At 46.8% G+C, this 27227-nt stretch overlaps 1 protein-coding gene across 2 annotated transcripts in view; it reads left to right on the top strand.

Moving 5' to 3' along the window:
- The window catches only part of CACNA1B (calcium voltage-gated channel subunit alpha1 B), a 213671-nt gene that overhangs the window by 7981 nt on the left and 178463 nt on the right, over positions 1-27227 (top strand). The gene's annotated exons all lie outside the window — the stretch shown is intronic.

Here is a 27227-nt window from a genome sequence, read left to right as displayed (position 1 = left end):
CCACGGGGCCTCACATGCTGGCCCAGAGTCACATGGGGGAGCTGCTCTGTTGCTCCTGCTTGCGGCACATGGCGACTTGTGAACCTGTGTGTGCATGTGTGCATGCGTATGCGTGTGTGCATGAGCATGTGGGTGCATGGTGGAGGGGGGCCCTGGGTCCGTTTCGGGGTGAGTGAGTGCTGACCCTGGGGAATCCTGGGAAGAACCCTAACCCCAACCCCTCCTGAGCTGAGGTCCCTGTGGGTAGCCATGGGGGGCATTATTTCTTGTTATTTTGTTGTTTTTAATTAGGGTTTACTTAATTGGTGCTCAGAGGGCTGGAGGCCCCTTGGGGGGAGGGGAGGGGCTCTGGCGGGGAGGCCCTGTTGCCTGGCAAAGCCAGGCTCATCTCCAGAGGCCCGCTGGGGTCCCTTCTGCTTCTGGGGTGGTGTGCAGGGCGGGGGAGGCACCCTCCATGGCACCGGGTCCCCACACTGGCCTCGGGGAAGCCTCTTGGCCCATATACTCGCCCACCCTTGGCATTGGGGTCGGGGGCAGGACCCAGTCCTGGCTCCACAGGAGCGAGCTGTCTTGCCTGCCGTCCCTCCGCCCACCCTCCTGTCCATGCGTCTGTCTGGCCACTTGAGCTGCTGTCTTCTGAGCTCCCCGCCATCCGTCGTTCTTTAATCACTCGTTTATTCAAGATTTGTTGCGCTTCTGCCAGAGGCTGAGGACACAGCAGTGGACGAGACCACGAGCCCCTGCCCTGGTGGCTGCATTCCAGGGGACAGTGTCGGGCCCCACAGGGGCGTCCTGTAACCTTGCGCTGTACTTACTTGGACGTTTATTGCTTAACGTGTGCCTCCCAGTGCCCCTCTCCTGGATGTACACTCCTCAGGGGCAGGTTTCCACCTGAGTTCTTCACAGCGGCATTGCGGTGCCTGGGCAGGTGTTCTGGGAGACCGCGCCGTACACAAAAGTACCACACTTCCTTTTCTCATGTGGAAGAGGGGTGAGGAGCGCAGGTGTGGGCTGGGAGGTTCCTCTTTGTGTCGGGTGGTCAGAGAAGGCTCAGGAACGAGGTGGCTTCTGAAGGACATGAGGGGATGGGCCGTCTGGTTATTGGGGAGAGGCCGTGGCTGGAGATGTCCACACCAGGACACAGGTGTGTCGATGGTCTTTAGAGCCTGAGACCAGATAGGATCCCAGGGAATGGCGATTATGGAGGAGAAGCTGCACATGACTGAGCCCAGGGACACCAGAGTTTATAGGTTGGGACTGGCCTGTGCGGTGGATGGAGAACCGGAGAGTAGATGTGGATGTGTTTCAGGAGGAAGAGGAGGATGGACGGTTAAGCGTGGCATCCAGTGATGTGCACGTGAGGGGTTCTGGATGAGAGCTTGCTGGGAAAGGCTCCCACAGGAATGGGGGGGCGGTGAGCACCTGTGGGCAGCTGTTCTACCTTTTAGGGAGTTTTACAGCAAACCGGGGCAGAGAACTGGGGCAGTGGTGGGGGGAGATGAGGTGCAGGAGGGTTTTATTAAGTAGGGGCTACTGCCTGTGTGCTGATGGGCATGGTCCAGGAGGCCAGATGTGGACAGAAAGTGCTGGAGTGATGTCCTGGAGTGGATGAGGGACCCTAGGACCCAAGGGGTCCGGACCTGTCTCTCTGTAGCAGCAGGAAATGGAGGAGGAGCTGAGTGTGTGACCTAGGTTGGCAGAGGAGAAGGAAGGGATGTTGCAGAAATCCTCCTGTGTCTGTTTCCATTGAACCAGGAAGTGAGCGCATTAGCAGAGATGTGGTGTGGGAAGAAGGTTGAGGGTTGATGCCCTAGGACATAGCATGAGATAGGGGAGAGAGAGGGAGGGAGAGGGAGAGGAGGCATGAGGAGTGAATGAAGAATGAGTGAACGAGGAACCCCCTTTGCCCGCATCCCAGCCTCTCGCGTCTTCCTCAGCTCCCTCTCTGCTCCCTTCCCTCCTTCACCCCTTGCCCATCTGGCCGTCCATCACTAGTTCCTGTGGGAGGCATTTGTTGAATGCTCTGGCTGCTGGGACACAGCAGTGAGCTGGAGGCTGCCTTCTCCTGGGGGGAGACGGTGAAGAAACAACGCCCCATGCTGGGCAGTGAGGTACAGTGATGAGCAGAAGGCCGGGTGGGTTGGGGATGAAGTTTGTCCCTTCACTGGGGTCAGGGAAGGTCCCTGAGAAGCACCTTGAGCAGAGGAGCAGGCAGGAGCGGCGGTGGAGGAGGGAGAGGGAGGAGAGACAGGGTGAAGATGCAGAGCGGCCCCAGGGGTCCCTGGAGGCTCTGAGTGCAGGGGCTGGTACTGGGTGCAGAGCTGACAGCGGGAACAGGAACCCAGCTGGAGGTGATGGGGGCTTGGACCTGGTGGGGCTGGAGGAAGCCCTGGTCTGGTCAGTTGCCCACAGGAAACCCTCTGGCACCTTTGAATGTGGCACCAATGTCCCCAGCTTGTCCGTAACTGGCCCACATGTGTCTGGCTGTCCCCACGTCACTGCCTCCATCCTCCCAATACCCTCCAAAGCCCCCATCCCACCCTTTGGTCCTGAGGAGTTGATTCCAGCTGGGAGTTGGGACAGGGTCAGGGTCCCCTCAGACACTGGGAACTTCTTCCTACTGGGAGAGAGCCCCAGAATCCCAAAGCCCTGAGAGTCACCCCCTCCCCCCCAATCATGGCCCCAGCCTGGTGTTTTCCTTCCTGGTCCTTGGGGACAGCAGAGAAAGGTGTCCCAGCTCAGGCAGGTGGCTCCCCAAGGGGACATTTCCAACCGCAGCTTCTCATCTGCTCCTCATTAAACTGGGATTTCTTTCCAGGACATGTAATTAGAGCTCAGAGTCCTCCCTCCCTAGACTGGGCCTCCTGTGGGAAGAAGAGAGGGCGTGCGGCCTGAGTTGCATAGGGAGGGAAGTCTGGTCCTGGGGGCCCTTGGCAGTGAGGGTGCCTGTTGCTTCCTCTCCTGTCGGGCGTGTGGACACTGGCTGCTTCCTGGGTGCGGGCAGGCCTGGTGGAGAGAGGTGGTAGACGGGTGGGAGAGCACTCCCGGAGGCCGAGGACACTGGCCCTGGGCTAGGAGGGTCCAGCAGGTGTGGGCTGAGGTGAGTAGTGACACGGTATCCAAGTGTGGACACCAGGGACGTTGTGCCTTGCTGTGGGTGACCGGTGACTTCACACCTAATGTGGGGTGACCCTGTGTCCAAGTTTGAGGTGACGAGAGACACCATGTCAGAGTGACCATTGACATTGGGCTTGAACATGGGCTGACTCTGGCATGTGTCCAGGCATTGGCATTTGAGCAGTGTCACGTTCAGCCACCAGAGCCACTCCATGTAGGCTCTTCCTCCATTCTGTGACTGTGGGCCTGCAGGCGGGGTCTGATGCCTGGTCACTTGGGGGTTTGCTGGGGGGGGGCTCTGATACCTAGATGTTTGAGGGTTTGCAGCAGGGGGTCTCTGATGCCTGGTCAGTTGGGGGTTAGCTGGGGGGGCTCTGATACCTAGATGTTTGAGGGTTTGCAGCAGGGGGTCTCTGATGCCTGGTCAGTTGGGGGTTAGCTGGGGGCTCTGATACCTAGATGTTTGAGGGTTTGCAGCAGGGGGTCTCTGATGCCTGGTCAGTTGGGGGTTAGCTGGGGGCTCTGATACCTAGATGTTTGAGGGTTTGCAGCAGGGGGTCTCTGATGCCTGGTCACTTGGGGGTTTGCTGGGGGCCTCTGATACCTAGATGTTTGAGGGTTTGCAGCAGGGGGTCTCTGATGCCTGGTCAGTTGGGGGTTAGCTGGGGGCTCTGATACCTAGATGTTTGAGGGTTTGCAGCAGGGTCTCTGATGCCTGGTCAGTTGGGGTTAGCTGGGGGCTCTGATACCTAGATGTTTGAGGGTTTGCAGCAGGGGGTCTCTGATGCCTGGTCAGTTGGGGGTTTGCTGGGGGGGCTCTGATACCTAGATGTTTGAGGGTTTGCAGCAGGGTCTCTGATGCCTTGTCAGTTGGGGGTTAGCTGGGGGCTCTGATACCTAGATGTTTGAGGGTTTGCAGCAGGGGGTCTCTGATGCCTGGTCAGTTGGGGGTTAGCTGGGGGCTCTGATACCTAGATGTTTGAGGGTTTGCAGCAGGGGGTCTCTGATGCCTGGTCACTTGGGGGTTTGCTGGGGGGTGGGTCTCTGATACCTAGATGTTTGGGGGTTTGCTGGGGGGAGCTCTGATACCTAGATGTTCGGGGGTTTGCAGCGGGGGGGGTCTCTGATGCCTGGTCAGTTTGGGGTTTGCCTGGTTTCTTCTCTATCCCCTCCTGAGGCTGGAAACAGCCTCCTCCGTGTGTGGTGGGACCAGAGGGAGGGGGTTGAGTTCTGACATGTTGCCCCTGGAGCAGCAGAGGGAGGCTGTCGGGAGGGGTCTGAGGTTGGGGTCCCTTCAGGCGGTGTCTGTGGGGCGTCACTGGTGATTCAGAGTAGGTCTGGCCCTGGGGCTCTGCAAGTCCTCTTGGTGCCATGGTGGCGTTGAGAACTCCACTCCCAGAGGAGTACCTAGCCCCCGGTGCCTCCCTCCTGCAGTGGCCTCCCACTGGGCCTACAGGTCCCTGAGGACGAGCCCGGAGCCCCGTGCTCTATTATGTAACACTGGAGGGTGGTGGGTGGGATGGAATCTTGGCCTCCCTGGGCACACGCCGGGGCTAGGTATTTATAGAGGACCAGCTCCTTCCCCTACTTGCTCTCTCTTGGTGTCTCTCCTCCCCCTCTTCCTTTATTTTAGGATTCTTTACACTCTCCCCTGGGGGTGGGGAGAGCCAGAGTCAGGCCCTCCTGGACAGGGCAGGGGATCCAGACTGCCCGGCCTCAGACCTGGAGCTCAGCTGAGCTGTGCTGTGCAGTGGGCAGCTGACCCCAGGCCTCAGGCACTGATCCTGGCATGTCCTGAAGGCTGGATGGGGTCCACTCTCAGGGGCTTGGTGTTCCCATGTGTGGTGGTCGGCTGGGGGGTGGACAGTTCTGGGCAGGAGCATCAGGTCAGTGTGCAGACACTTGGGGGGCTCTGCACAACTCCAGGGGCACCTCTTACCCGCGACCTAACACAGCAGCCCTGAGGGAGCATCGGCCCGGTCTTGCTGCAGACCTGTTTCCTTGGAGCCCAGAGCCGAGAAGGAGCCCCAGGCCCAGGTATCGCAGGCCTCCCCTGGGAGCAAGGGGCACACCCTGGCGGGGGGGAGCAAGGTTACAGCTGGACACAGAGAAGGACTTTCTGTCACTCACAGGGGTCTGGGCTCTTTGTCCCTGAGGCCGGTGTGATCCCCAGGGCCCAGTAGGGGGCTGGACAGAGTGATCTGTTTTTCACTCATTTTTCTGACAGTTACTGGGCCCCCGCTTTTGCCAGGGACTTGCTGGGGATGCTGGAAGCCCACCCCCATGGGCTCCCGTTTCTGCTAACAGCTGAGGTCTCCAGCGCCCAGGGTCCCTTCTGACTACACCCCAAGCCCTGTCAGATGGGACCACAGGCTGGGCTCCAGGTGTGGCAGGTTCTGTAGGTGTGCTCAGAGTCCCCGTCACCCCAGCCCTGCCCTCGGAGCAGCTCAGGGATCCTCCAGAGAGGATCAGTCAGAGGTCCACCTCCTGAGCAGCTGACGTCTGAGCTGGAGGGAGTGTGGGAAGGCTGGGTCAGGCTGCCGTGGCCAGTGACACCTCTGGGTTTCATTCTGAGTGAGCCTCAAAGCCTTGGAGGCCGGATTCAGGGGAGGCTCAGCCCAGGGTCCACTCAGTTCCACGGAGAGGGGTGGTGGGAGGGGCAGGGGGTGGGCAGTGTGGCCTGGGAGCTTCAATCCAGTTCCAGCTAGTGGAAGGGGGATGGGTGCTGGAAGACAGCTTCTGGGAAGGGAGGGGACACAGCTGTGGGAGGGGCGGGGGTGGGGCGATTGGGGTGGGGGGCATGTGCCTGCTCTGGGCCCTGTGGTCTGCCCACTACACAGAGTCGGGGGCGGCAGGGTGCCTAAGCTGTCAGAGCCCATGCATGGGCTGCTCCCTATCTCGGGTCTGTGGCTGATGGGCTGAAGGGGCATGGCCAGAGTTCTGAGACGGGCTCTAAATTAGTTGCCAATATTTAAGAAGAAGGTGGTTGTACATAAAAATCCACATTTCCCTCTTGCTTGGGAGAGGTCCCTGGAGCCTCTACTCCCTCCTGGACAGACACCAGCATCTGTCGGATCTGGGAAGGAGCTGAGGTCGGTGCTTGGAGGCTCTTACAGGGCTGCCCCCGCTCTGGGCCTCCCCTCCAGGCTCAGGCCTGGGTGCTCTGCTCCCCGGGGCTGCTGCAGCCTGGTGCCCACAGGGTCCCAGGCCTGGCTTGCCTCTCTGGAGGTGGCTGAGGGCAGCTGCTCACGTATCCTGAAGCTGGTTCACCTGCAGAGGTCACAGGAGGTCAAGTTCATGCCTGGGGTGGGCAGGAGCCTTCATGCATGGGTGGTGGACATACCCGCAGCTGTATGGGCAGGGCAGGCCTGGCAGCCGGGCCTTGGAATCTTCCTGCTCAGCTCCAGGCTGCTCCTCTCACCACCCCCGATTTCACACTGGTGAGCCCAGAACTGCAAATTCACACTGAGGTGAGGATGGTTGCTAAGTCTTCTTGTGTTACTAGACCTGGGACCAAAGCCATCCCTGGGCTAGAGAGGGGGTGGGAGAGCAGGTGTGAGAGGAAGGAAGGAGCTATGCTCCCCCACCTCCCCTGGTCTCTAGGCCCTTCTCGGGCTGCGGGGCTGTGCGAGTGGAGGGCCTGCTGGGCTGGGTAGGCAGGGTTCTTCTCCCAGCCTACAGCCTCATGCCCTCTGGGCCATTCTCCACCCCAATCTGCAGTCAGACAGACCTGGAACTGGCAAATTCCCAGTAGGTGATGCGTAACAAGCCCCTGGTGTGCCCTGTGACTCAGCCCTGCCAGCTCCACCCTGCCAGCCCCTCATTGCTGCCCTACTGTGTGCCAGTGTCTCAGTGTCTCAGTCTCTTCCCTGGAGAGGCCATTCTAGGAGGCCCCATCACACCAGCCAATGTCACCCTCTCCCGGTCCCCTGTCCTGGCCTGTGAGGGGCTGGCCCTCCTGCTCCCTGTTGAATGTGGGTAGTGGTGTCCTCTCTCCAGCTCCCACCCCCTTCTCTGCCTGCCTGGCCTCTCTTCCCCCTTTCTAACCCCAAGAGGTTTCCCTCCTTTGGGCTCACTCGCTCCACAGTGTCCCCATCTTCGAGGGTCTTGTTCCCTCGAAGGACTGTGTGTTAGTCCTTTAGGACCGCCACAGACGGGGTGGCTTAAACTACAGACGTTTACTGTTTCACAGTTATGGAGCCTGGAAGTCCAAGAGCAGGGTGCCCACAGAGTTGGTTTTGGTGAGGGCTCACATGGCCTCTTCTCTGTGTGCAGAGAGAGAGGGGTCTCTGGTGTCTCCTCCTGTTCTTATAAGATACCAGCCCTGTCGCATTGGGGCCCACCCTGATGACCTCATTTAACCCTGTTACCTCCCAAGGGCCCCAACTCCAAGTACAGTCACATTGGGGCTGCAACATAGGAATTTTGAGGGGACACAATTCAGTCCTAAGCGACTGTGCTCAGACTCGAGGCTCCTCAGACAAGCCTCTGTCTGACTCCGTCACCACTGTGCCCCAATCCTAGTGTGCAGCAAGCGCTCACCAAATACTGTGGGGTTGAAATCCAGCTGGGAGAGCAGGGAGCTCCCCTCGGCCCCTAAGGGCACAGGGGGGCAATGGGACCGATCCTGGGCGCTGAGGGGATGCAGGGCCGGGGCAGGTTTGTGTGGCTCCCAGGCCCGGGCCTGCTGTGGTTAGTGTGCTGGGCGCACCAGCCGGGCGCCCTGGTTAAATGTCGCAGAGTCCAGCATCGCTCCTCTCTCCTCTCCCTTCTTCTGCCTGTGGGTCCTTTCCCATTCCCCCTGGTCATCAGCCTGTGGGCTCCACAGAGCCATAGCAGCACCTAGGATGGGGTGAAGGCAGGACTCCCCCGCCCATCCTAGGACCCTCCAGAGCGTGGACCAGGGCAGGGGTTGGGGGGCACTGCTGAGACTGCAGGAGGGAGGGCAGTGCCCTGGGCACGGTGCAGCCTCCTATCCGAGGGTGGGAACCCCTGAGGGAGCTCAGGCATTGCCTTCCCCTCCCTGCAGGCCTCTCACCAGCACCTGCTGTCTCAGGCCCTGGTTCTGGGAATGCAGTGTGGCGGGGAGGGGACAGCCTCCAGGATGGGCAGGAAGTCAGAGCTTCCTTCTTCCCCTGACCTAATCAATACTGGGGTGCAGTGTTTCCACTGGGGTACAGTCTGAGACCGACAAGCCCCTGCAAGGACACAGGGAGAGGCAGCATGCGAGACACAAGGCAGGGCCCCCTCGCCTGCCTCCAGCTGCCCTCCAGCCCTGCCCCTGACCGTGTGGCCTGGAGGTGGGCTCTGCACTATCTCCAGGGAGGGCCTCTCTCCAGGAAGGTAAAGGCCCCTCCCAGGGTGGTGCATTTACTCCTTGTGCTTCTCAGGGTCCACAGCCTGGGAATGTGGGCAGTGTGGGCGCAGGCCTGGTCGCAGAGCCCTGCAGATCTTTCACCAGAGCTGGTAGGAAGACAAAGGGGTGAGCTCCTGAGACATGAGAAGACATGCGTCCTCCCCAGCATTTGGTGTTGTCACTATTTTTTATTTTAGCTGTTCTGATAGATACATAGTGATACATCGTTGTGGTTTTAGTTTGATGGCCAATGATGTCGGACATCTTTGCATGTGCTTACTTGCCATCTGTATGTCCATTTTGGTGAAATGTCTCTGTATATTCTGCTCATGTTCTAATTGGGTTGTTCGATAGTAGTCGACTGTCAGATATGTGGCTTGCAAATATTTTCTCCCAATTTGTAGTTTATTTTTTCATTCTCGTAACAGGGACTTTTGCAGAGCAAAAGTTTTAAATTTTAATGAAGTCCAATTTATCAGCTTTTCTTTTCATGGCTTGGGCTTGTGGTTTTAACTCTGAGAACTCTTTGCCAGCCCTAGGTCATGAAGATTTTCTCCTATGTTGTTTTTTTCTAAAAGTTTTATGTGTAAGTCTGTGATCCATTTTGAGTTTATTTTTATATCAGGTGTAAGGTTTAGGTTAAGTTTCTTTTTCTTCCTGCCTGTGGACGTCCAGTTGCTCCAGCACCGTTTGTTGAAAAGGCTATATTTCCTCCATTGAATTGTTTTGTGCCTCTATCAAAAGTCCATTAGGCATATTTGTGTGGGTCTCTCTTCTGCCCATTGATCTGTGTCTGTCCCTCCACCAGCGCCACGCTGTCTTGATCACTGTAGTTATAAGTCTTGAAACTGGGTAGACTCATTCCTCCCACTTTCTTCCTTTTTTTTCCCAAATTGTTTTAGCTATCCTCGTTTCTTTGCTTCCATATAAAGTTTGGAATAATCTTGTCAATATATATACAAAATCTTGATAGGAATTGTATAAAAATTGTATGTTAATTTGGAGACAACTGATATCTTTACTCTGTTGAGTCTTCCAATCTGTGAACATGGTATGTCTCTCTGTATATGTAGTTCTTATTTGATTTCTTTCATCAGCGTTTTGTAGTTTTCAGGATTCAAGTCCAGTGCATGTTTTGTTAGATTTACATCTAAGTTTTTCTTTTCTTTTCGCATGATTATAAATGGCATTGTATTTTTAATTTCAGTGTCCACAAATCCATTGCTAATATATAGAAAAACAATAGATTTTTGTATATTTATCTTTGTTGTTGTTTTTTTTTTTGTGAGGAGGACCAGCCCTGAGCTAACCTCCAATGCCAATCCTCCTCTTTTTTGCTGAGGAAGACTGGCCCTGGGCTAACATCCGTGCCCATCTTCCTCTACTTTATATGGGATGCTGCCACAGCATGGCTTAACAAGCGGTGCATTGTTGCACACCCAGGATCCGAACCAGCAAACCCCGGGCCACCGCAGCGGAGCGCGCGCACTTAACCGCTTGTGCCACTGGGCTGGCCCCTGTATATTTATCTTTAAACCTGCAACCTTGCTGACCTCACTTATTAGTTCTAGATTTTTTTTTTTTTTGAGAACATTTGAAAGTTTCTATGTAGACAAATATGTCATTTGAAAATAGGGACAGTTTTATTTCTTTCTTTCCAATCTGTATGCCTTTTCTTGCCTTATTGCACTGGCTAGAATTGCTAGTACTATATTGAATAAGAGTGGTGAGAGTGGGCATCTTCGCCTTGTTCCCAATTTTTGGAGGAAAATATTCAGACTTTCACCATATAATAATGTACCTGTAGGTTTTTGTAGATGCTCTTTATTAAGCTGAGGCAGATCCCCTCTATTCCTATTTTTCTGAGAGTTTTTGTCATGAATCAGTGTCAGATTTTGTCAAATGCTCTTTTTGCATTGGTATGATCACATGACTTTTTCTTTCTCAGCCTGTTAATATGGTGGATTACGATGATTGATTTTTTTTTAGTATTGAACCAAGCTTACATCCCTGGAATAAACATGGTCATGGTATGGAATTCTTTTTTATATATTGCTGAATTCTATTTGCTAATATTTTGTTAAGGATTTTAGCATCTAGTATTCATGGGGGCTATTGGTCTGTAGTTTTTTTGTTTTGTTTTGTTTTTGATACTGTCTTTGTTGGGTTTTGATATCAGGATAATACAAGCTTCAAAAAATGAATTTGGAAGTGTTCCCCTCCCCATTCTATTTTCTGGAAGCCATCGTGTAAAAACAGTGTGAATTCTTCTTTAAATGTTTGGTAGAATTCTGCAGTGAATCTGGTTGGGCCTGGAGATTTCTTTTTGAGAGGTTTTAAAATTAGGGATTCAATTTCCTTAATAGTTATAGGGATATTCAAATTATTTATTTTATATTAAGTGAGTTGTGGTAGTTTGTGTTTTTTTGAGGAAGTGGTCCATTTAGTCTAAATTGTCGAATTTATGTGTGTAGAGTTGTTCATAGTCTCTCATTACCCTTTTAATGGATGCAGAGTCTGAAGTGGTAACCCTTGTTTCATTCCTTATATTGGTAATTTGTATCTTACCTCTCCCTCTCTCTTTTTTTTTGGGGAGTGGTGGTCAGTCTTGCTAGAAGTTTGTCACTTTTATTGATCTTTTAAAAGAACCAGCTCTTAGTTTCATTAATTTTTTCTTTCTCTCTCTTTTTAAAAAAATTTCAGTTGTTTCTGCCCTTATTTTATTATTTCCTGCATTCTGTTTGCTTTGGGCTTATTTTACTCTTCTTTTTCTCAGTTCTTGTGGTGAGAGTTTAGATTAGTGATTTGAGACATTTCCTCTTTTCTAATGTATGCATATTTCTTGTCGTTGGTGTCTTTGAATAGATCCTGACTTCTAGACCCTGTGAACAGCAGAGTGGAACCCTGCCTGGTCGGTGCTATATCAGACAATGCTCTGCTGCTATTCACAGGGTTTTCATGGCCAATTTTTTGGAAGTAGGTGGCCAGGTCCTTCTTCCTAGTCCATCTAGTCTGGAAGCTCCACTGAGACCTGTCCACCATGTGTGACCCTGCTGGTATTTGAAATACCCGTGGCATAGCTTTCAGCATCATAGCAACACGCAGCTGCCACAGTGTGACAACCAACAGAGGGGTGTTGTGGTTCCCTGACTGAGAAATGAACCTGGGCTGTGGCTGTGAGAGCGCTAAATCTTAACCTCTAGACCACCAGGGCTGGCAGGGTATGCATATAGTGTTATAAATTTGCCTCTCAGCACTGCTTTATCTGTGTCCCACAAATTTTAATATGTTGTATTTTTAGTTTAATTCAGTTCCATGTATTTTTAAAATTTCCATTAGACTTCTTCTTCCACCTATGGATTGTTTAGAAATGTGTTGTTTAGTTTCCAAATGTTTGGAGATTTTCCAGTATCTTTCTGTTATTGATTTCTAGTTTGAATCCACTGTGGTCAGAGAATATGCTATGTATGATTTTGATTATTTTAAATTTGTTGAGGTTTATTTTAGGCCCAGGAGATGGTCTCTCTTTGTGTATGTTCCATGGACGCTTGAAAAGAATGTGTATACTGCTGTTGTTGTGTGGAGTATTCTGTAAAGGTGGGTTAGATCCTGTTTGTCGAAGGTGTGATTAAGGTCTTCTATATCCTTGCTGATTTTCTGTCTGGTTGTTCTGTCAGTTGTTGAGAGGGGGTGCTGAGGTCTCCAGTTAGTTTGTCTATTTCTCTTTTCAGTTCTATCAATTCTAGCCTCATATATTTTGTTGCCCTTTTGTTGAGGACATACACGTTTAGGATTGCTATGTCTTCTTGGTAGATCTTATTTTTGTATGTCTTTCTGTGTCTCTGGTAGTTTTATTTGCTCTGAAGTCTACATTATCTGATGTTACTATTGTCACTCCAGCTTTTCTTTGATTAATATTTGCATGATTTATCTTTTTCTATCTTTTTACTTTCAACTTGCCTCTATTGTTACATTTCAAGTGAGTTTCTTATAGACAGCATATAGTTAGGTTGTGTTTGTTAATCCCTTATGCAATTCTGTCTTTTATTTGGCTCATTTAGACCATTTCCATGTAATATAATTATTGATACATTAGGGCTTAAGTCCACTATTTTATTTTTTGTTTCTGTTTGATCTCTCTGTTTTTTATTTCTCTGATTTCTTTTTCCTACTTTTCCATGGGTTACTTGAACATATTTTGGAACTCCATTTTGATTTATCTATAGTATTTTTGAGTGTATCCCTTGTACAGGTTTTTCAGTGGTTGCTCTAAGTACTGCATTGTAGATATGTAACTTATCCCCGTCTATTCATGTCATTTTACCAGTTCAAGTGAAGTATAAAACTCTTATGTACCTGTGTCCCATTACCTCCCCCATTTATAATATAACTGTCTTAAATATTTAGACATATTTAGAACTCTCCATATTTAGAACTGCATCAGAATGTGCTATAATCTTTGCTTCAACCATCAAACAAAATTTAGAAAACTCAAAAGGGGAAGGAAATTGTATTGTATGTACCCTTCTTTTCGTTCTTCCCATTGTTGTTCCTTCCTCACGGTCAACAATTCCTTGTTTTCATCATATCATTTTTGTTTAGGGAACTTTTTTTGGTCATTCTTTTAGGATAGGTCTGTAGGTGACAAATCCTCTTAGTACTTTTTCGTCTGAGAATGTCCCGACTCCCCTTCCTTCCTGAAGGGTTTTTTGGGGATGGGTGTAGGTGTCGGGGTTGACAGTTCTCTTCTGTCAGCTACTGAAAACATTGTGCCACCTCCTTCTGGCCTCCGTGGTTTCTGATGAGAAATCCACAGTCCTTTGAATTGTTTTCCCTTGTGGGTGAGGTGTTGTGCTTCTCTGACTACTTTCAAGATTTTTTTTTTTTAGTATCTATCTCCACTTTTATTATGAAAATTTTCAGAGAATAGTTAAATAGATTCAATAAATGTTAATTTTGCACTCTTTTTTCTTCTTGTATTATGTATCTTGCTGAGCCATTTAAAAGTTATAGGTATTATGAAGCTTCATATCTAACACTCCAAGAATAAGGACACTGGCCTGTGTAACCACAATAACATTATCTACCTAAGAAAATAATTCCATGTCACCCAATGCATTCCACTTTCAAATTTCCAATTGTCACAGTCAAGAGTTTTTCGTTTTCAGAAGTTTGCCTGTGACATATCTTGTCATGGATATCTTTGAGTTTATCCTGTTTTGAATTCACTCAACTTCTGAATCTGAAGGTTAAAGCCTCTTGCCAAATTTTGGAAGTTTTCAGCCATTATATCTTTGAGTACTTTTTCAGCCCTACCTTCTGTCTCCTCCCCTTCTGGGGTCTGATATATTAATATTATAGTCTCATAGGTCCTGAGGCTCCCTCTTTGTCTCTGCCTCCTCTGTCTTTAAGCCTCATTTCCCTCTGTCATTCACATTGGGTAATTTCTATTGTTCTGTCATGCAGTTCATTGCATCTCTCCTTTGTTCCCTCTCTTCTGCTGTTGAGCCCATCCTCTTAGCTTTTCATTTGGTTATTATATTTTTCAGTTATAGAATTTTCATTTTATTCTTCTTTATATCTTTTATTCATTTGATGATACTTTCTTTTTTGTTGTTGTTTGTTTCAAGCATCTTTGTAATTGTTTTTGGATGCATTTTTATCATAACTGCTTCAAAATCCCTGTCAGATAATTCTAACATCTCTGTTATCTCAACCTTGGCATCTATTGATTGTCTTTTTTCATTTAGTTTGAAACCTTCCTAGTTTTTGGATAAATGAGTTTTGACTGAAACCTGGACATTTCCACATTATTTTCTGAGACTCTGGATCTTATTTAAACCTGTTTTAGCTGGGTCTCTGGTCCTGACTCTCAAGGGGAGGGGTGTTTTGCCTGGTTACTTCCAGGTGGGGATAGAAGTCCAGGTTTCCTACTGACCTCCATTGGCGGGGCTCCTCACTACTACAGGGAGGAGATGACATTCCAAACTTTACAGACTGGAAGCTGAGAGAGGCTCAGAAATTTGTTTAAGTTCTTGCAGGAACCAGAGTGGGGATTCCACCTAGACTGAGCGGAAGTCCAAGCTCTTAACCCTGGCCTCCCTGGCCCTCAGGGGATGCAGGAGGAGTAAGATTTACCCTAAAAAGAAGGTTCTGATGGCATCTCCTCCTGGGGTTTCCACGGCTGCTGCAAGTATCCCATGTTTTCGTGACCTTACTGGTCAGAGCTTTGCTGCACTTGACCAAAGTGATAGGCCTTTTCTGAGCTGCACAGAGCACTTCAACCAGCCCAAGGACACGATGTCCACCTAGGGGACCATCTTCTCCCAATGCAGGTGGGGGGTGATGAGGGTCAGGGAGGTCAGCATGAGGGGCTGGAGAGCACATCTCTGCAAGTGTCACCCACTGTGCCCTGAAGGAGTTTGGGGCTTGGAGTCATTGCTGTCCACTCTGTGGGGTCCCACCTGTCCTGTAGTCCTGTTTAGGGGGAGGGCTTGGGGAGGATGACCACATGTAGCTGGACTTTCCTGTGCTTTGGGCAGGGACTGTGACACTTCTGTTGTGTGTGAGGCTGACCTCAGCGTGGGTCAGCACATCACTGTGGGGCATGAGACAGTGGGTAGTGTCCCAGCTCCATGTCCTCCTGGATTGTGAGCCTGGACACTTGGATGTGCTCTCTGAACCTCAGTTTCTTCCTCTGTAAGAGGGGGGTAATGGTGCTGACCTCTGAGAGTCCCTGGCAGGCAGCAGACAGCCCATGGTGTTTCTGTTTGAATGAGATGTGAGTGCTGTCTGCTGCCAGGTATGTTCTCGGGGATGGGGGCCCTTCTTCAATCCTGCCTGAGGTCTCCTGGGTTTGGAGCAGACTCAGGGCCTCTAGTGCAGGGGACTGGGGTCAGGGGGGCCCTGAGTCTGTGCTTCTTGCTCAGCCCCGGGGAATAGGGGGCAGTATTGGGGGGGCAGGATGGAGAGGCTGAGAGGAGGCTGAGGCATCTTTGGCGGACACCCTCAGGCTGTCTCCATGGCAACTGTCAGCAGCCTCCTGGGCAAGAACCAGCACCTGGAAAGTCAGTGACAAAGCAGTTCCTGGAGAATGTGCCGCCTCTGCCACATGTGTGCCAGCTCAGCTCCTGTGTCTCCCTGGGCTGGAGGCCGGGGCTGCGGCCTTACTGGCTCGGCACCCACCCTGCCGGTCCTGGCCTGGAGACACCTTCATCTGCCCAGCGTGAGCCAGGGCTGCAGTGTGCAGGTGCGGATGCCTCTCCTGAGCGGAGCACTCCTGGCTTCCTATGGTGCTAGACGCCGCCTTGCCCCCATCACATGTGACACAGGTAATAATCCTAAGGACGCTGGTGCCAACACTCCTGCCACTGAGTGCTAGTGGGTGCTGGCGCTGCCGGCACTTCTTCTGGGCAGCATCTCATGGCAGCCTCCCCACAGCCCACTGGACCCTCACACTGTTACCCCTACATCACAGATGAGGGACCAGGTGCTCAGACAGGCAGTGCCTTCCCTAAGTCCAGTGGCCAGGAAGACGCAGGCTCCGACTTGAATCCCGGCCACCCGACCCAGCGTCCTGGTTCTGGTGGCCCAGAGCTCAGGTTCCTCTGTGCAAGCCCTGTTGAGCTCAGGGTGCTCATGTCAGGGTGGAGAGGGCATCCCTAGCCCCCTGCCTCGGCAGGGCCTGAGCTCCCTGAAGGGGGCTGAGTGGCACCTCTGAGATGCCTCCTGCCTCAGACCCCAGCCGGGACGGAGGCTCTGCTCAGCCCAGCCAGAACTGCAGCGGCCGTGGTGCCAGTGTCTCCTAGGGGGTGGGTGGGCACCTGCCCTCCAGACCTTTGTGCTGATTTGTTGTCCACACTGAGGTGTTTTTTGATCGTCAGAGGGACGCCTGTAGCAGCTGTCCTGGGCAGCTGGGGACGCGTGGTCACCCTGTCTCTGCTCCCTTTGCTGGGCTTGACCGAAGGGGAGGCTCAGGTAGAGCTGCCGGCTCGGTCTGGGGAGGGGCAGAGGATGTCCCCCGCCCATCGCATAACAGGATGACAGCTGTCCCCTCCCAAGGGGCAAGTGTGAAGACGCAGTGAGCTTTGTATGCACCCAGTGGGCCAGAGACCCCTCAGCCTGTCATCGCCGGCCTCATCATTGTGGTTCTGATGGCTGTCCCCAAAGAGCCCCAGAACACGTGTGAATGGTTTTGGGGTCTGTAGGGCCACACAAGGTCTGTGGTCCCGCAGGCTCAGCACAGACCCTCTGAGGGGCTAGCTCAGGTGGATGGGGTAGAGGTAGGGCTCTACCCCAAAAAGGGGCAGCAAGAAGCAAGGGGGGGAAGCAGGGGCAGGCCAGGGTGACCACCCAGGTCCGTGTGGTGAGGGTTAGCATTAGGATTGGGTTGGGGGGCAATCAGTGGCATCTCTGGTCTTGCCGCTTCCTCATGGACAGCTGTGGGTTCTGGTCACCTCTGGCAGCTCTTGGCATTCTCAAAAATGGGTGGTCCTGTGGGGTGTGGCTGGGCTGTGAAGGGTGGAGGTGGGAGAGCTGCTGGGAGAGGCCTCAGACGCTGGCTCTGGCTGTGATGTGCACCCAGATGCTCCTGCACAGACAGCTGTTGAAAGGCAGCCACTATTTAGGATATGCGGTTACAGAGGCCCAGCTGGGACCCCAGAGTCTGGGGGTGTGGGGTGAGTTTCTGGTTAGGGTTAGGGGCCCAGGCCAAGGCTGCAGCTACGTGGTCCCATCCCTCCTCCATCTGCTGTGGCTGGGAGCACTCTCCACCTTGGATGCGAGTGTGAGATGGGACTCTAAGGGCACCGGCTGGTATGTGTGCCTGGTGCCCCTGCGTCTGTGCCCAGCGTCCCTGTGTCCCCACGTCTGTGCCACGTCTTTACGCCCTGCTGCTCCACGTGTAGGGAGCTGGGCCTGGAGGTTGGGCTGACGGTAGTCGCAAGCTAGGTGTGTGTGCTCGGAATCCCAAGTCCCTGCCTATTTTATGTAGTTGTAATCACAATTTACATAAAAACTTGTGCTTTACCTTTTTCTTTTTGTACAGCAGCATATTGAGGTAAAATTCACATACTGCAATATTCATCCTTTTACAGTGTACAATTCAGTGGTTTTTAGCATGTTCATAGAGTTGTGCAATCATCCCTACAACCTCATTTTAGAACATTTCCATCATCCCAGAAAGGAAACCCCGCACCCTTTAGCATCACTCTCCATCCCAGTGATCCACTTTCTGTCTCTATGGATTTGTCTGTTCTGGCGTTCATATAAATGCTGTCATACAATATGTGGCCCTTTGTGTCTGGCTTCTTTCACGTAGTGTAATGTTTTTAAGGTTCATTCACTGAGAAGGTTCTATTTGGGGTTATTCATCATAATACCGTGATGCCCATCTCCATAACTGTGGCGTCTTAATTTTGTGTTATTTCGATGGGACAGATTCCCAGAGTGGACTGGTTAAAAGTGTTTAAACATTTTATGGCATTTTATTTTGCCATGTTGTTTTTCAAATGGGATGTATTAGTTTACATTCCCACCAGTTCTATTTAAATCGTTAGTGTAACAACAACTTTGCCACCGCTGAGTGTTACGTTTCCAAAGCTCTTGTTAAGTTTGGGGTAAACGCGTCCCTCACTGCTGTTTTATTTTTCAGTTTCCATTCCTGAGGAGTCTGGACATGTTCACACATTACAAAAATGTGTTCACTTTTAAGAGTTATCTGTGTGGGTCCTTTGCCATTTAGTTGGGGCAATTTCAGTGCTTCTTCACTAACATTTATTGAGTAGAGAGGGAAGGCACTGGCTGGTCCTGGAGGAGGGGAGAGTGGGGGTGGAATGTGAGCCACAGCTTCTGAGCTCCCGGGCCCTTCCCAGGCTGATGTTGCTGCCTTGCTTTCCAGGATTTTTCTGCAGCCTAAGACTTTGGGAATAGTAGGCACCCAAGAAATATGTGTTGAATACAAGGATCTGTGCTATAATTACCTTTTCGTTATTGTTGTTAATATAGTGTCTTTAAGTACCTCAAAGTTATTTTATTTTGTATTTTTTCAGAAGGATAAACATTATTCTTTTCTGTATAAATAAAAAATATTGATTCTCTTACTTTAAAATGCTCATGTAAAAAAGAATAAAAACAATGAAACACACTTCTGCCATCCTGAGATAACCACTGTTAATATTTTGAACTATTTCCTTCCAAACTTTTTCTCTGTGTAGATTTTAAAAATACACGATTGGTGTCATCCTTCAGGGATGTTGAGGGCATCCTGCTTCCACCATGGGCTGGCCCCCTGTGTCCCGGGGGCTCTGCGCACGGAGGCCGATGTCTGGGCATCCCCCACACTGAGTATGGTTCTTCTGCCGTGTGGACAGACTTCACTCATTCCCCTACTGCGGAGCATTTAAGTTATTTCCAATTTTGCTTTTATAGATAAGACCAAAAAACATACATACGTCTTTACCACACCACTGCTTATTTTCTTGGGACAAATGCCTAGAAGTTGGATGACAGTTCATTTCCTCTGTAAATCACACTAAAAGATTCTTCACTTCCTCATCATTTGGTTATGCTTCCTTTATTGCATATTTAAGTGTTTTTCTGTGTAGCAGGCTGTTTCTGTGTTTCAATTTGGACCTATCTAGCCCTCTCTCTCTGTACCGGTGCCTGTGGTCTAGTTGCTGAGCTCAAAGAAACATCTTAATGTCTCATGAACCAAGTCTTTTACTCTTTGTGCTTCTTTTCTGAATCTTTAATTTTTTGCCTATTTAGTTTTCCAGACAAATTTTGAAATCGATTTATTGTAGTCCAAAGAATTCCTTTTGGGATATTGTTTCAGTTATTGAGAAGCTTGAAATTGACTTGTAGAGAATCAAGTTTTTAAAATATGTATTTTGTCTGTCCATCCAGGAATACCGTATATCTTAACGTTTGTTCGGTGCTCCCTCCTTTTTGTAAATAAGATTTTATAGTTTTCTTTATATAGGTCACTCATATTTTTAAAGTTATTCCTAAGTGGTTTGTACTTATTGATGCTGTTGTGATTGAGGTGTTTTGTTTCGTTATATTTCTAGCTAGTCCTAGCTGGTGTCCCGTTAGCTTTTGAGTACTTGTGTTCTTCTTGTTCTCCCAGGTGGGCATTTGTGCAGGGCGGGTTTGAGGGGAGCTATGCACCTTTGCTTGCTGATGGTGGGCCTGCAGCTGAGTTCTGATTTTTTTCAGCCTGGATTTCTCAGTACAGGTGTGATGACGGTACCTACAGATTGCTTTTTTATGCCTGTTTTTTTCTCTCATTGCTTTTGGTCTCATTGTGCTGTTGTTTTAAGGCTTTATGCTACTTTCCGTCCTCTGTGGAATTCAGGAGGGCACTCGCAGACCTGCAGGAAGGTGTTCGAGTTGAGGCTCTCGACCAGTGGGCATCAGCATCACCCACAGGGCTTCACGGTCCTGGATGCTGGGCCCCACCCTCGGAGGTCTGGGCGGCCCGGAATTCAAGCTTCTGGTGATTTCCCAGGTGAGGCTGATGGCTGCTGGTCCTGGGGCAGTACTTGGAGAAACTCTGCTCTTGACCAAGTTCCTGGGAGTGTTATCACTCTCTTCCAGGAGTAATCATTTTTATCTGTTTTTCCTTATGTCTCATTCATGTTGTATTAGGTTATCCTGAACTCTTGGAATAAGATTAAATAAGCATTATGGTGGTAATTCTTATTTTGTTATCTGATTTTAAAGGAGATCCTGCATGATAAATGTGGGTTTGTTGGTACCCTTGAGAGTGGATTTTGTGCACAAAAAAGATTATTCAGAAATGATTTTAGTTTCTAAAAATCAAGATTTAGTTTATTAAAGTTATAAATCTAAATATATAGTTCTTTTTAGAATTTTTAAATTCAATTTGTGACAACATAGATGGACCTTGCCATACATAGCATTGTGCTAAGTGAAATATAAGTCAGACAAAGACAAATACTGTACTTATATATGGAATCTAAAAAGAAATAAACACACACCACCAAACTCATAGAAAAGGAGATCAGATTTGTGGTTACCAGAGGCGGGGATTGGGGGAGCTGGAGGAAGGTGGTCAAAAGCAGACTTCCGGTTATAAGACACGTAAGTGCTGAGGATGTGATGCACAGCACGCGGACCACAGCCAACACTGCTGGACGACGTATAGGAACGTGCTGAGAGTAGATCTGAGTTCTCATCACAAGGAGAAATTTCTTTTTTCTTTTCTTTTTATTGTATCTGTGTAAGATGATGGATGTTACCTAAACCTATTGTGGTAATCATTTCACAATATATGTTAATCAAACCATCATGCTGTACACTTTATACAGTGATGTGTGTCAATTATTTCTCAATAAAACTGGAAACTAAAAAAATTTTTTTAGATTCAGCTTATGAAAAGTTATATTTATACATTTAGCAATTTTAAACACTTTCAAGGACACTCTAAGTAGTGTTTTATCCCGTTCCATAAGCTTAGTTAATGTCAAATATTTAAAATTTTATTTATAAATTTACTATAACTGGACCTTCCTAAGTACTTAAGTATTGTATATACAGTAAATTAAAGTTTAAATATGCAATAGCCAGATGTGGAAGCAACCCGAATGCCCATCAATGGTTGATTGGATAAAGAAGATGTGGAATACATATATACAATGGGATACTACTCAGCCATAGAAAAAAGACAAAATTGTCCCATTTGCAGCAACGTGGATGGACCATAGTACTATGCTAAGTGAAATAAGTCAAACAGAGAAAGACAAATACCGTATGATTTCAGTCATATGTGGAAGATAAACAAACACATAGATGAGAACAACAGATTAGTGGTTACCAGAAGAAAAGGGGTTGAGGAGAGGGCGAAAGGGGTGAAGGGGCACATGTGTATGGTGACGGATAAAAATTAGACTATTGGTGGTGAATACAATGCAATCTATACAGAAACTGAAATATAATGATGTACACCTGAAATTTACACAACGTTAAAAGCTGATATGACCTCAATAAAATAATAAAATATAAATATGATGAATCATAAATTTGCTTAAATGTTCCAATACTTTTTACAAACTTATTAAGTTTTCAACTTAAAATAAAAAATCTAATCAATTTCCATTACATTTTAAAAATTAGAATCACAGGGCTAATGGGATGCTAACTGCAACCACACTTAGCATGTTGGTGTGTTCTGATAAATTCTCTTAATCATAACCTAAAAATATTAATACGGAAAGTTTGATTTTCATAAACTTTTCTATATTTAATTGTAAGTCTTCCTGGGAGTTAAATATGCTAATCCGCTAAGGAAACTCATCTCAACAAATGAAATGGAGGCTTCCTCCCATGTCATTTCTGGGTTGCCTCGTCAGAGAGCTTTCCTTGGCTGGGATGAGGACCAGATTCTTTCCTGAAACACCGATGACCATGGTGGGGCCTCTCAGCTCAAACACTGGGGGGTCCCAGAGCCCTAGTGGTGCAGTTAGGTTGTAATTTACTTCACAGGGCTATCATTTGGGTAGATTTTGTGTCTTTATGGTTCTGAAGATTGTGGATACCTTCTTGTCTCAGTTTAAATACCTTTGAATCCTTCATTAAAAAACAAGTTGTTTTCCTCTCCCGTAGGACCATGACAGCTTGAACACGTCAGAATGAGTTTCTGTATCTTTGGGTCTTTGCTGGCCGGTGCAACTTCTAAGGTCATTTTACTGACACTTCAGGGTTTATCAGGGAGCATCCTGATGCCTGGTAGACAGAAAGCTCTAGGGGAAGGGAGAAATAACTTCCTCGTATGTGATTTGTCTCCTCTTGGGAAGGCATTGGGGCTTTTCGAGGGCCCCTCACCGTCTGGATCAATTGTGTCTTCCATGGTTTAGACTTTGCTCACAGCACGTCCGTGTGTTTTTTTACCGTGCGTGGTCCCCTCCCTTGCATTTCCCTGTAAGTTGGCAGTTAGCTTTGGAGATTCTCTTAGAGAAATGAAACATTACAGATATAGTCGAAGTCTTCTGAATACAATCCCTCAATCAAATTGTCTTCTCTTTCTCTTTCCTTCTTTTTTACCTTCTGGTGATAACAACTATCTTAATTTGTGTTCCTTATTCCAGTGCTTGTGTATGTGTGGGTATTCCAACTTTCACTATGTATGTCTGTATCCATAAATAACATACAGTATTGTTTGCATGGTTTTAGTTATGTGTGTGTATATGTATTTAGGCATAGATATACAATTATTTCACAACTTGCCTTTTTACCTGTCAACATTGTGTTAAACATTTTCCATGTTAATGTGTGTGGGTTTATTTAATTTTACATGCTCATCCATATTGCACTGCAGAATAATGTTCCACTGTCTGCATGTACCACAATTATTTTCTTCTCTCCTTGTGAGGAGCAGTAGGCTGTTTCCGTTTTTCACTATTACAGGCAGTGCTGCTATGCACATGCCTGTGTGTATTTCTGCCAGTGTTTGTGTGACGTGTCTAGTATGTAGTTAGAAGTGGTTTCCTGAGTCATAGGGATGCTCATTTTTAGATTTTCTAGAAGCAGCCAAATGCTCTCTGAAATGATTCTGCAATTTTCTCTTCCACCAGTAGAGCTGTTGCTTGACATCCCCAGCTTTAACATTGTTTGCTAAACTGAGACTGTGAAATGGTATCTTTTTGTTAGTTTAACTTGAATTTCCCTGATTTTGGAGCATATTCTTTTCTCTTTTGTAATTTGCTCATTTTTCTGATAGGTTATTTGTATTTTTTCATATGGATTTATAGGAATTCTTTATATATTCTAGAAACCAATTCTATGTCAGTTATATGCATTGCAAATATCCTTTTCTTTTAATTTTTTCTGTAGCATCTTTTGTGATACAGTTTAAATTTTATTGTAGTCAAATTTATCAATCTATTATTTTATGGTTTGTGATTTTTATATCTTTTTTAGAAATCCTTCCCTACCTCACAGTTGTAGAACTGTTCTCTTGTTTTATTTTCAAAGTTTTAAAGTTTGCTTTCTGTACTTAGGTCTCTCTTTATTTTCCAGTTGCTTTTAATTGTGGCAAAATACACAACATAAAATTATGTCTTAATTTTACCCTTTTTAAATGTACAGTTTAGTGGTATTAAGTATATTCATAGTGTTGTGCAACCATCACCACCATCCGTCTCCATAACTCTTTTCATCTTGCAAATCTGAAACTCTGTCCTCATTAAACACTAACTCCCCATTCCGCCTTCCCCCAACCCTTGGCAGCCACCATTCCACTTTCTGTGTCTATGATTGTGACTACTCTGAGTACCTCATATAAGTGGAATCATACAGGATTTGTCCTTTGGTGACAGACTTATTTCACTTAACGTAATGTCCTCAAGGTTCATCCATGTTGCGTCATGTATTAGAATTTCTTTCCTTTTTAAGGCTGAATAATATTCCACTGTATGTCTATACCATGATTTGCTTCTCCATACATCCATTGATGGAAGCAATGGACACTTGGGTTGCTTCCACATCTTACCTATTGTGAATAATGCTGCTATGAACCTAGGTGTACAAATATCTCTTTGAGACCTTGCTTCCAATTCTTTTGGGTATATTCCCAAAAGAAGTGGAATTGCTAGATCATATAGTAATTCTATGTTCAATTTTGTTGTTTTTTTTTTTTTCCTGAGGAAGATTCACCCTGAGCTAACATCTGTTGCCAGTCTTCCTCTTTTTGCTTGAGGGAGATTCATCCTGAGCTAGCATCTGTGCCAGTCTTCCTCTATTTTGTATGTGGGTCACCGCCACAGCATGGCCACTGATGAGTGGTGTAGGTCTGTGCCAGGGAACCTAACTCAAGCTGTCGAAGTGGAGCATGCCAAACTCAACCACTAGGCCACAAGACTGGCCCTTATGTTCAACTTTTTGATGAAGCTCCTTACGGTATTCCACAGCGGCTGCACCATATTATGTTCCCACCAGCAATACACAAGGGTTCCAGTTTTTCCACATCCTCTCCAACAACTTGTTATTTTCCTTTTTTTTTTTTTTTGGTGAAGATGATTAGCCCTGAGTGAACATCTGTTGCCAATCCTCTTTTTGCTGAGGAAGGTTGGCCCTGGGCTAACATCTGTGCCCATTCTTCTGCTACTTTATATGTGGACACCTGCCACAGCATGGCTTGATAAGCAGTGCATATGTCGGTGCCCGGGATCCAAACCTGCAAACCCTGGGCTGCCGAAGCAGAGCGTGCGAACTTAACCACTACGCCACTGGGCCAGCCCTTGTTTTTCTTTTTTTGGTAATAGCCATCCTAATGGATGTGAGTTGGTAATTAACTGTAGTTTTGATTTGCATTTCCCTAAAGATTAGTGATGTCGAGCATCTTTTTGTGTGCTTATTGGCCATTTGTATATCTTTTTTGGAGAAATATTCATTCAAGTCCTTTGCCTATTTTTTTTAGATTTTATTTATTTATTTATTTCCCCCCAAAGCCCCAGTAGATAGTTGTATGTCATGGCTGCACATCCTTCTAGCTGCTGTATGTGGGACGCGGCCTCAGCATGGCCAGAGAAGCGGTGCGTCGGTGCGTGCCCGGGATCCGAACCCGGGCTGCCAGTAGCGGAGCGTGTGCACTTAACCACTAAGCCACGGGGCTGGCCCCCTTTGCCTATTTTTAAATTGAGTTTTTGTTGTTGTTGAGTTGTAGGAATTCTTTATATATTCTGGATATTAATCCCTTATTAGATATATGATTTGTGAATATTTTCACGCATTCCGTAGGTTGTCTTTTCACTGTCTTGATGGTGTTCTTTGATGTACAAAAGTTTTAAATTTTCGTGAAGTCCAATTTATGTACTTTTTCTTTTATTGCCCATGCTTTTGGTGTCACGTGCAAGAAGTCATTGCCAAATCCAATGTCATGAAGATTTTCTCCTATATTTTCTTCTAAGAGTTTTCTAGTTTAAGGTCTTACATTTAGATCTTTGATCCATTTTGAGTTACTTTTTGTATGTAGTATAAGATAAGGGTCCAACTTAGTTTTTTTGCATGTGGATATCCAGTTTTCCCAGCACAATTTGGTGAAAAGACTCTTGTTTCCCCATTGAGTGGTCTTGGCACTCTTGTTGAAAATCAGTTGACTGTATATGTCAGCATATGTTTCTGGGTTATTATTCTACTCTATTGGTGTATTTGTCTATCCTTATACCTTATAAAACAGTACCACATTGTTTTGACTACTGTAGCTTTGTGGTAAGTTTTGAAATCAAGAAATGTGAGTCCTCCAATTTCATTCTTTTCCTAGATTATGTTGGCTATTCAGGGTCCCTTGGGATTCCATGTGAATTTTAGAATAAGTTTTTCTATTTCTGCAGAAAATGTCATTGGAATTTTGATAGGGATTGCATTGAATCTGTAGATTGCTTTGGGTAGTATTGACAATCTTACATTTTCTACAAATTTAGAATTTTCTCTATATAAGATCAGTTGAGATTTTTATTGGAATTGCATTGAATTTGTAGATTAACTTGGAGAAAAGGGGCATCTAATGATGTTGAATTGTCTTATCTATTAATACGGTTCATCTCTCTTATCCCTTTGTTCTTCAAGAATGTTTTGACTTTTATTATCAAGGTATTGCACTTACTTTATTGAGTTTATTCCTAGATACTTTATAGATTTTGTTGCTATTATAAACAATACTTTTATGACAGCTTTATTGAGATATAATTCACACACTATAAATTTCACCCTTTTAAAGTATACAATTCAGTGATTTTTAGTATAGTCATAGAGTTGTGCAGCTGTCACCACTCTCTAATTTTATAACATTTTCATCACCCTGGAAAGGAGTCCCACACCCATTAGAACAATATCTTTTTAAAATTGTATTTTCTAATTGTAATTGAAAACAATTTATTTTTGTGTATTTATTTGGTATTCCATGATCTGTCTAAACTTTCTAATTAGTTCTGAGTTTGCCTGTATATACTTTTGGGTTTTCTATGTAGGAATCACGTTATCTGTGAATAAGACAGTTTGTTTCCTCCTTTCTAATCTTTATATATTTTATTTCTTTTTCTTGTGTTGTTGCCTTGGCTAGGAGCTCCATATAATATAAATGGTATACACGTATTATCCCTGAATTTAAAGAGAAATGCTCCTAATGGTTTGTAGTAGATACCTATTGTCAGTTTAAGGAAATTTCCTTCTATTCCTAGACATTTTATCATGAATAATATCAAAATTGTATCAAATAATTTTTCTGAAAATTTTGACATGATCATATAGTTTCTATTTTGATTTGTAATGTGGATTACATTAATAGTTATTCTACTATTGAACTATTCTTGTGTTCCTATGACGGCTAACCTGGCCATTATATTCTTTTAAAATATGTACCTTTGAATTTGATTTACTCTAATATTTTAAGATTTGTGTTTATAACTGAGATGTGTATACCTTTTCTAGGTTTAATATTAAGATTATACCAGCATCATAAAATGAGTTAGGAGTTTTCTTATATTTTTAGTCTCTGTAACAGTTTGTATACCATAGGAATGATCTGTTTTTTGAATGTTCATAGAACTCATTTGTAGAATTGTCTGGGTCTGATGTTCTGGCAGAAGAAACTTGAATCCAAATTCATTTTCGTAAATGGTTTTGGTATGCAAAATTTTAAAATGGCCCTCACACCTGTACAGTCATCTCCTCTTGACTGTGGGAAGGGCCTGTGGATATGAGGAGACGTTACTCCCATGATTAGTTTACTAATCAG

The sequence above is a fragment of the Ceratotherium simum genome, chromosome 29 (genome assembly GCF_057802395.1).
Source record: "Ceratotherium simum simum isolate JZ-2026a chromosome 29, ASM5780239v1, whole genome shotgun sequence".
Taxonomy (NCBI): domain Eukaryota; kingdom Metazoa; phylum Chordata; class Mammalia; order Perissodactyla; family Rhinocerotidae; genus Ceratotherium; species Ceratotherium simum.
This window is presented reverse-complemented; position numbering and strand designations above follow the sequence as displayed.